The following is a 9,768-nucleotide window of genomic DNA, read 5'->3' as shown; positions in this document are numbered from 1 at the left end:
TTAAAATGCAAAGCCAGCCCGTCTAATGATAGCCCTTCTGGGCCCAGATCAGGAAGAGGCGCCCACATGCCCGAGTGCATTTATCTAATTTGTGAATAATGGCTCCTTTTATTGGGTACTTACTATATATTGCTGTGATTATTTTTTATTGTTATTACTATTGTTTTGAAAAGCAGCACAGCCAAGTCAAACTCATATGTGGGGCTGAGCGGCCAAGAGCAAGTTATTTTATCTGCTCAACCATGTAAAACAGAGATAGGAACACCACCTCCTTAGGAGCTTTGTAGAGGCAAGAGGTGGTGCTTAAAGCCTCATTTCTAAGATGGGTACTCAATAAATAAAAAACGCCAAAAAAATGTTATCATTAATTATTGCCTCAATAGAAGAATTATAATTCAAATCCATGGTATATTTGAGCAATGGTAGCAAACCACTGTCCACTGAAGCCGTTCATTCATGAGAGGACGAAACTGATAGGAAAGAAAAGGAAACGAATGTTGAAAGAGCCCTCTGAAGCCATCTGCTGGCTTGCAAAGCCACTGCTCACAGTGTGCCACACTTTTCCCAGGTGGACACTCGGCACTGAATGACCCCTTCTGTGGGGGAATTCCACAGCACCTCTCAATGCTGTTTTCCCTCCCAGGAGCTCCAGCCATCCCCCTTCCCCTGAATCCTGACTGACACCCAGCAATGTTCCATCCAAAGGAAGAGGCTGGCAGCATGCTATAAATACTGACCCAGCCATGTTTAGTTACATTTCTGTGGAAAAACATCACTGAGAGGTGACTCTTTCTCAGCTGCCCTTCTCCAGACAGCCAACTCACTAGGTGTGTGATTTCTAGCCATCACCCCCTGTAGCAACACTCGAGCTGACACTGTCACTCTTGCCATGGTGTCATTCATCCCCTGAGGTGCTGAAGTGTTATTCGAAAACACAGGCCAGATTTTGGAAACCAGACACCTTCAGTGGAGAAACCTCCACTGTAGAAATTCTAGATGGGACTCAACGCCAAGCAGAGACTTGGAAGAAGTGACTTCTGGTGTGGTAAGATGGGAGTCCAGCAAATGTTAGGACCAAGATGGCAGGTGAGCCCAGAGACGGAGAACTCACATTCCTGACATACACATACACCCCAACCCACCCACAGGCAAGCCACAGAGCTTCCCCGCTAGGCCCCATCCCTAGTCACGTCAAGATGAGATGGTGCCAAGAGGCCAGAAGGACAATGGATAGTACAATAAGATCCTCAGGCCATTGTTTGATAAAAGCATCCAAAGTTTCTGTTTCTCCCCCAATTAAAACCAAAGTCAAGGCAGGTGAAGAAGGTGGTTGTGGTAGGTGGAAAATTGAAATTTTGTTCCAGCTCTGAGCCACATTCCAGGATCTTTTGCAGCTCATCCGTGTGAGTAAGAGCTAAACCACAACCATGATTCTGCTGCACGGGTCACACAGAAGATGCCATATATGTCACTCGAACCATCGTGGTAGATTAAGAGTCTAACAGGACAACAACTGTAATTACAGGCAGAAGAGATGGAAGGGAAGACATGTGGGTCAGTTTTAAACCAGGGCCGACTGACTGGGAGGTACCAGAACCAGATGGAATTTCCACTGGGAAAGTCCTCAGAGTCTCTAATTCATAGAGCTAGTTTGTCATTCTTTACCCAGCGAGCCTATGATAGAAAGACATGAAACACAAGTGCATGGCTGTGGCACAGCGCTAATCAAATCATCGGGGAACAGACTGCCCTGAGCCACGGTTCATAACAGAAAGTCAGAGAGTCTGTAGCAAGCCATGCAGACCTACACTTGCACTTAGGTGCCAGAATGGACTTGTACAGGTTCACAAAGACTCTTAGATTCCAAATGGAAAACAGGCACAAACGATGACGGTCTTCAACTTCCTGCAGAAGCTGTGGAAAGTGGTAGGAGTCAAAAAGCATTAATAATATATTTGACTGGAAGATGGGGAGTTAGAGGCCTATACTGTTCCCTCGCCATCTGTTCCCTATATAACTAGGATGTGAGAGATGAGTTTGAAGAATTAGATTCCGTGTCTGGGGGGAAAGTTCTGCTGAGATGATACTGTTCTGCCATCAGGATGGGCAGGAGTCCAAATGTCCCATTCAGAAGTTGAAGTTGTTAGAGAAAAGCACCAAGATAACCCTGCCCAGATATGATGGACAGAGCATTCAATGGTGCGGGGTAGGCTGTATTTTTAGTGAACAAATACTAGTGATAGAGTCAACACCATGGAAGGTCCCCAGGGCAGGTGGTAAAGCCAGAAAGAAAAGTGATGCTCAACCCAGGAGAACCAAGAATTAAGTTTTAGCAGACAAAAACATGTTCTGAGACTGTCTTAGGTCTCCATTGCTGTGATAAACATCACGGAGAAGAAAGGGCTATTTACCTTATACTTCCTTGTTACAGTCCATCCGTGAGGCAAGTCAGAGCAGGAATACAAGACAGGAATCCAGAGCCCAAAACTGGATCAGAGAGGCCATGGAGGAATGCTGCTTACTGGCTTACTTCCTATAGCTTGCTTGCTCATCCTGCTTTTGGTCATATGTCCAGGACCATCTGCCCAGGCTTAGCACCCCCTTCATCTCCAAAGCCTTCGCCTCCTGAATTACAGAGCTTGAGCAAAACATATAGCACCACGGCTTCCAGAATAGTCACAAATTTTAACTTTTCTCTCAGGGGTCCCGCTCCCCTCCACTGTATCAAAGGACACGCTGATTCATAGACATTAAATTCCTAGTGCTCAACCTCAGTCCCATGACAGCATCACACCCCGGTGCCTTTGACGCTCATCTTTGTAACTGAGTCAGCAACAGAATTAGAGCTCCTTACAAGCATCCTTAAGATGCAATGCCACCTACACTGGTACCTAGACAAAAATACAACTACGGACTGAGAACCCTGAGAAGGTCTCTATGCATATCTGCTTGTGTTTAGATTCTCTTTAAAGCAGATAGTTGTCTGAATGCTTCTCTCCAACTTCCTCAGATGTTATCCATGATAGTAATTATTTTAAATAAGCAAAAATTAAAATTCTATCCAAAGAGGAATTTCTAGTAAATCTCTCGGTTCGTTCTATAATTTTGCATTTAATTCAATGTTAGTGTGAAAACACTGACATTAAGGAAGTGCTAACAGGACAGGAGAGATAGGCACTCAGTGGGCAAAACCTCTGCAGCAGGAGGAATCTGGGCTTGCATGCTCAGCAGCTGCATAAAGGCTAAGCGTTGCCTTGGGGATCTGTATCCTCAGCATTGAGGGGCAAACACAGGCAGATCCCAGGCCAGCCAGTCTAGCCAGAACAGCAAGTTCCTGGTTCCGTGGGAGACCCTGACTCAAAAATGTAAGTCAGGGAGCTAGTGGATCTGCAGGTAAAGGTACTTGCTGCCAAACCTTATGACTTGAGTTCTGTCTTCCAGACCCCATGGCTGAAAGAGACCCGATTCCCAAAAGTTATCTTCTGACCTCCTGAGGCACAGCCCACCCCTCTCCAGTCAATATAAATATGGATAGATGGATGGATGGATGGATAGATAGATATATAGAGAGATAGATAGATAAATAGATAGATAGATAGATTTTTAGAGGTGGGAAATTATAGAGAAAGATGTCCCAACATCAGCCTACAGCCTTCTATGAACAGATGGTGTGCTCACCTGAACATACATGCATACAGCAAACATGTGCACACAGAGAAAGAAAGGGGGGAGAGAAAAAGAAAGAATTAATATTAAAGGGATGGTTGCTCCTTCAAACACTGAACATATTTTACCTTTCTTGATCTGACAGAAGCATTACAAAATGGAACTGTTTTGGACCCCATTTCATTAGACAGTCAATGCTTTGTTGCACAACACAGACGTGTGGTTTATTATTAATGAGAACAAAATACATAAATATTCGAGGCCACATGGCCAAGCCAACTCCCTCTGACAGCAGAGGCATCTTCTCAGCCAAGGAAACTGGAGAAGGGAGAAGAGAGCCTTGATTGGCTCCCAGGCCATATTTTCTCTGCTCACGCTTGTTTTCTCACTCTTCTCTCTGTCTGCGGTGTTCAGAAGGCCATGGGGCAAAGAGCCTCAGAGCCATTTGACATTTGCTTGAGCTAGGGCAACGGCAGTTGTCCTCGAGAGAACTCAGGAGATTTTTCCTTTAAAGCTTTGAGGAATCAGAGTTTATCCCCAAGGAGAAAGATAATGATGTCAAAAAGAAAAACAGGAAGAAGAGACAGACAGTAATTCCTAACTCAGTCCAACACAAGCAATATCGAAATCACTCGATTCATCAGGTTTCCCACATGCGTGGTTTACTTATGATGGATGATGGGGTGCGTGAGTATGCACGTGCACGCGCGCGTGTGTGTGTGTGTGTGTGTGTCTGGTGTCTGTCTGCATTTGTTCATGTGTATGTCTATATCTCTATATATGTTTATATCTATATCTGCCTGTGTATGTGTGTGTATGTATGTTCATATATGTGTCTTTATATCTATGTCAGTCTATCTGTGTGCATATGTTCATGTGTGTCTCTATGTGTGTCTATGTCTGTCTGTCTGTCTGTGTGTATATGAGAAAGAGAGAGTAGATGTGTTCTAGACACGAAGTCAATATGAACTAGAATAGCATTTCATTTTTGAAAAGATCCATCCTGTTCTAAATTTTTAAATTTTTCTGAAGACTCAAAAGTTGTTCCTTACCAAGAGGAAGGTCAGTGTCCATGCCCTGCCTCACCATGGGTTAGTTCACTCATTGCCCTTCCATTAAATATCTATTCCTTCACACTGAAGGGAGTCTGAAAATACATGTCATTCTAGTTACAATATAGTATGTATTTATTCCATAACACAATATGGTATCACATATGTACAATACATAGGAATACACATGTATATATGTGTATATGTGTCACATCCTGTTATTTTCTCTGCCTACTACAGATAATGCCGTATTTAATAGTGCAATAATAATAAAGAGGGAAATACATACACTTCCTTGTCACGACCCCTCCAGTGGAGTCTGTGTGACAAACATCACCATGAAACCCGAGGCTACGACCCCTACCCAAGGGAGAGCCTCTGGGAAAGGGTCTGATGTTCCTGCCAGGAGGGACTGATTACAGCACTCATTGTTTTGGGAACATCTTGACTGTTTTCTCTTTCTGCCTTTGTTTTTACTTTCTTATCAAAGAACTTTTTAGATGTAACTGTGTAGCTAGGTGACCCTTAACTTGAAACTGCAGCCAAGGGTCATTCAGTCAAGTTTACCACTAAGTTCCATTCCACTTGTTAATAAAAACATGGCTAAGAATTAATCATAGTTTATAATATGACTTACAAATAAAGTGTTTGAGTAAGCTCCAGATAGTGGCGGAAGAGCTAAGAAAACAAACTGTCCTGACTCACAGATGTTTGGAATAATGAGAGAACATTGGCCTTTGATAAAGAGGGTACATGCACTGATACCAATCTAATGACTTATAAATGATTGTTCAAGATTGATGACGACATTATTACACTGCATCCTGTATTTTGAATTGTATGAAAGAAAAAAATGTAACCACACACACACACAAAAATCCCCATTTCAAAATGTGTATAATGTGGCTTGTTTGCCTACAAAATACATTCAAACTCAAATATCCTCTGAGTTGGTCTGTTTGTTACTCGCCTATCTTCTGCTCCCCGACGCTTCGAGAACTCCTGACCAGCAGGACCTATACCCGACTGAGACGGTCCGCGGCACTTCCTGTTTTTTCTTTGTGTTTTCGGTTCTTCCTTACTCTTGGTTGCAGTTGTTTTGTGGATTTTGTTTTGTCTTAAGGTGGTCTATCACTTTCTAGCCCAGACTGGCCTCCAACTTGTAATTCTCCTGCCTCAGCTTTCCCAGTGCAGGATGAAGAAAATGTCGCCAGGCCCTGCTTGTTCCCCCGGCACTGTTCTCTCACCCTATGTATAAACACACACACACACACACACACACACACACACACAAACACACACACACACATCATGAGGAATCACAAACACTCAGCTTGCCTGACATTGCTAATTCAACTAACGACAGAAGAATTAAAGAGGGTGCAGTGACCAGTATTAATCACCAACATCATAGGATGCGGAGCCACTTTGGAGATGGGCAGGGCCTGTGGAGGGCTATCTTGATGGCTCACCACTCCCTGGATGGGACCCTGACGTGTACATAGAGAACAGGAGCTGAGCGGCATCATCACTGTTTCCTTGGCGAGACTGTGACCGGGTCAGCTGCTTTAAGCTTTGTAGCCCTGACTTGTCAGCTCTCTGTATCCTTGCATTACGAGACAGAATGAACTCTTTCTGTCTTACGTCGCTTAAGACAGGGAGATATTGAAGTAAACATACACCCGTGGCGGAGTTAGGATGGTCAGTTTTACATCTAAGAATATTCTTAAACTTTGCAATACACCAGTTCTTTTTGCCTATCCAGTGTTCCCTTAATTAAAGTGGTCCTCAACCGGTGTCGTTTTGCCCTCTAGGGATCATCGGGAAACATTTGGAGATATTTCTGGTTGTCACATTTAGAACAGCACATTCGGATATGTACAGGACAGGGGCGCTACACTGTCTCCTAGCAGATGACTGTCAGGTGTGACAATGCAGGTAGGCCGTGTGGAGGTAGAGGCAAGATCCACACAGACCAAGTGTTGCTTCCTCAGCTTTTCCATAACAGATACTCTCCACCTGACTTGGCACTGCGAACGTCGGTCTGGGTCGCGCGCTGACATCATGGTCTCGGGGTTCCTTCCCCTCCTTCACGATTGCTCTTTGAAAGGCAGTCTCTGGGTACAGCCCAACTTGAGCGGGGAGGAACGTTCTACTGGAATGACGGTGGACTTCCAGCACGCCCACCGCGGTCCTACACGTGCAGTGTGCCTCTTCTCGTGAAGTCATTCAGATTCAGCCGCTAGCTGACCCACATGGTCATTCACGGAGGCTCGTCCTATAAGTTCTGCTATATCCCACACTATTTTGTTTCTTTTCTTGCTCAAAACTCTCCCCCGACCACCTTGGGATCCCTGTGCCTGGCTCTAGAATCAGTTGTTTGAGGCGTTCTGGTTCTTTTCACTGGAGCATGGTATTAGGCACCAAGAGCTGGGCACTGAGCGTGATTATTTGTACTGAGGCCAATCTTTTTTTTTTTTCACTTTTAAAATTCTTGGGTACATAAGGTACCTTTTGATATCAGCTAGCAACCCTTATGCGTGCATATTATCTTTAAATAAACACATATGAAAATAGCAGGAGCCCTGTGGCCCAGTTCTAACTCGTGCATAATGATAGACATTCTTGGCTACTTTGCTCTGAAACATTGCCACTAACAGAACCAGTCCTAATAAACATGCTTCAGAGTATATGCTCCATGGCCGGCGACAGCACACTATGGCTTCTATAGGGCCACCCCGAGGAGTCAGGTTTAGTCCCCCCAGAAGCAGTTAGTGCTCAGAGCCATGCATTTGCTTCTAAGAGAGCTGCCCCACATGGAGCCACAGCAGAGGTAGAATAAGAAGAGGAACCTCAGCCAGGGGTTCTAAGTGACAGCCAGAGCCAAGGTGCTAGATGACACAGCTGGGTGACAGACCCTGGCAGCTTCCTCCAGGCCATCTACCTGGTTCACAGACCACCTGTCTCCACCAGGAACACCGAGGGTAAGATGTGATTTGTCAGGGACTCTCGGGCCTGAGGACAAGAAACAGTAACGATGCTTCCGCTACTGTGAACACATTAATATATGGGAACACATTACTGAACCCAGGAGTACAGTGGGGATAGGCCCTCCAGTTATGAGCTCTCAAGCGTATCTCCCATGTGTGCGAAGTACTCGGGCCCCACAACAGGAGACAGGTTAATGCTGAACCTGCTTCTTCCTAAGCATACCCTGAAAATCAAGGCCCATGCTCTTGAAGAGAACACTCGTAGGAGGCCCTGTCGCTACACACACGGTGCAGGATTGAGATGTGGACTAATGATACGGCTTGATCTTGGTTCTCACACCAGCCTAACCTTGCTGGAACAACCAGTGGCAGCTTCTACAGTGGCCATACTAAAAAATGGGCAGGACGGAAAAGCTATCAAAGTCTGCTCAGCCTGGGACAAGGTTGGGTCACCTTGGAAAGCCACGTCCCTGTGGGAGAGGCCTGTTCTTTCCTAGCTTTCCAAATAGAAGGAATGATGTCCTTTGCTGCGTCTGCAAGGGGAAGACATCCACCCTGAGATTTTTGCCTTGGTCTGTGAAGATGTGTTGCTGAGCACTTGATGCTCTGGTGCCGGCCTGGCGGGAAACAGCACCACTGGCCACTGCTTCCCAATTCTGCCTTTCACTCCCATGAGTCTCACTAAGGGGTTCAGCCATCAAGCCTTGCTCCTTAGCAGCTGGAATCCCAGCTGAGAAGGAGCCCAAGGCAGGTCCGTCCTCCCCCTAGTCCTTCTCCCGTGCTCCCATGCTCCCCTGCTGCCCTGTCCACGGTCCTCCCCTTTCCTCTGCAGGCCTTACAAAGCTCTCCCTCACCACAGCCAGGTCAGGGAAACAAACGCATTTTTGTTAGTGAATCCACAAGGCTTGAGTTTGGGGTTAAAAGCACAGAAAGTCATGGTATCAGTTGTCATTGTTGCAGCCCTAATGTTACCCTAGTCAAAGCACCACTGATTAAAACCAGGGCAGTTAATAAACCACAGGCTTTATTTCCCTCAAATGTCTATAACCACTTTCTTCAACCCCTATTAAAAGGCAAAACCCCAAGAAAAACACAGCTTTGGAGACCAAGTGCCCTTACTCCCCAGAGGAAGAAAAAGTGTGCCAGAGAGAAATTGTTCTTTCTCTCTCTCACCTTTACCCCACTTAGGAGAGGCAAGCATTTTTTAATAACTAAAGAGAGAAATCAATAAAAAAAAAAAAAAAAAAAAAAAAGCAGGCACAAGCTATCTGTGGCCTGCAACGTGAGATCAGCTGCAAGCAGGCCCCCTCAGCCTGGCCTCCTGCAACAAGGCATTTGCCAGCAATTCCCGGCCTCTGACTCACATCCTTATTACCTCTTTCTCCGCTTGCCTTCCCCTTAAGGGACCGATTTTTTCCTCCCATCTAAGCCAAAAGAATTTCTCTGGATTAAGAGGACTGATGAAAGCATTTTTTAATATTTGAGTTCAGGTTTGCAAGCTCCATAAAAAATGGACTTGTTCCCAACTGCCTGCTTTGTGTTCCCGCCTCCCCTTGTGGATGGCTTTTCTTCTCCGTTGCTCTGAAGTTGAGCAGCTAGAACCCTCGACTGGTGGTGTCTCTGGCCCCCTGGAAGCTTCGCCACTTGGGCTGCCCACCCTCACAGCCGCATTCTGCTGCCCACCTCCCCACCCACCCCCACCCCACCCCTCACCCCCCAATGCAGGATGGAACATCTTTCAAAAATCTTTCACTCATGGGTGGAGGGACTTAGGACACATCTTTCATGTTGATGCCATCTGTCTTTCAAGTTAAAAACTGGTTTGACGACATGCTGAGCAGCTGAGAGGGGAACAGGCCCCAAGCCTGGAAGGGATAGTTTTGACAACTGGTTCCAGGGGAAACTGGAGCCCCCTCCACCCACCTCGCCTGGACTAACAAGGAGGTGGCAGGGAGGGAGGTTGGTGTCTTTCCAGGCCTGGAAGAGATTCACTGTTTTGTTCTTCCTGCATTTGCCTGACTGTTGCCGCGTTCTCCAGATTAATGCCAAGTTTACCTTAC

The 9,768-nt window shown here is 45.8% G+C and overlaps 1 pseudogene; it reads left to right on the top strand.

Annotated features, from left to right (window-relative positions):
* The first annotated feature begins 1,887 nt into the window (after positions 1 to 1,887).
* Positions 1,888 to 9,768, top strand: part of LOC127187064 (ras GTPase-activating protein-binding protein 1-like) — a 48,345-nt pseudogene continuing 40,464 nt past the window's right edge.

Source organism: Acomys russatus, chromosome 3 (assembly GCF_903995435.1).
Source record: "Acomys russatus chromosome 3, mAcoRus1.1, whole genome shotgun sequence".
Lineage (NCBI taxonomy): Eukaryota > Metazoa > Chordata > Mammalia > Rodentia > Muridae > Acomys > Acomys russatus.
The sequence above is the reverse complement of the archived record's forward strand: the minus strand, read 5'-3'. Positions and strand labels throughout refer to the sequence as shown.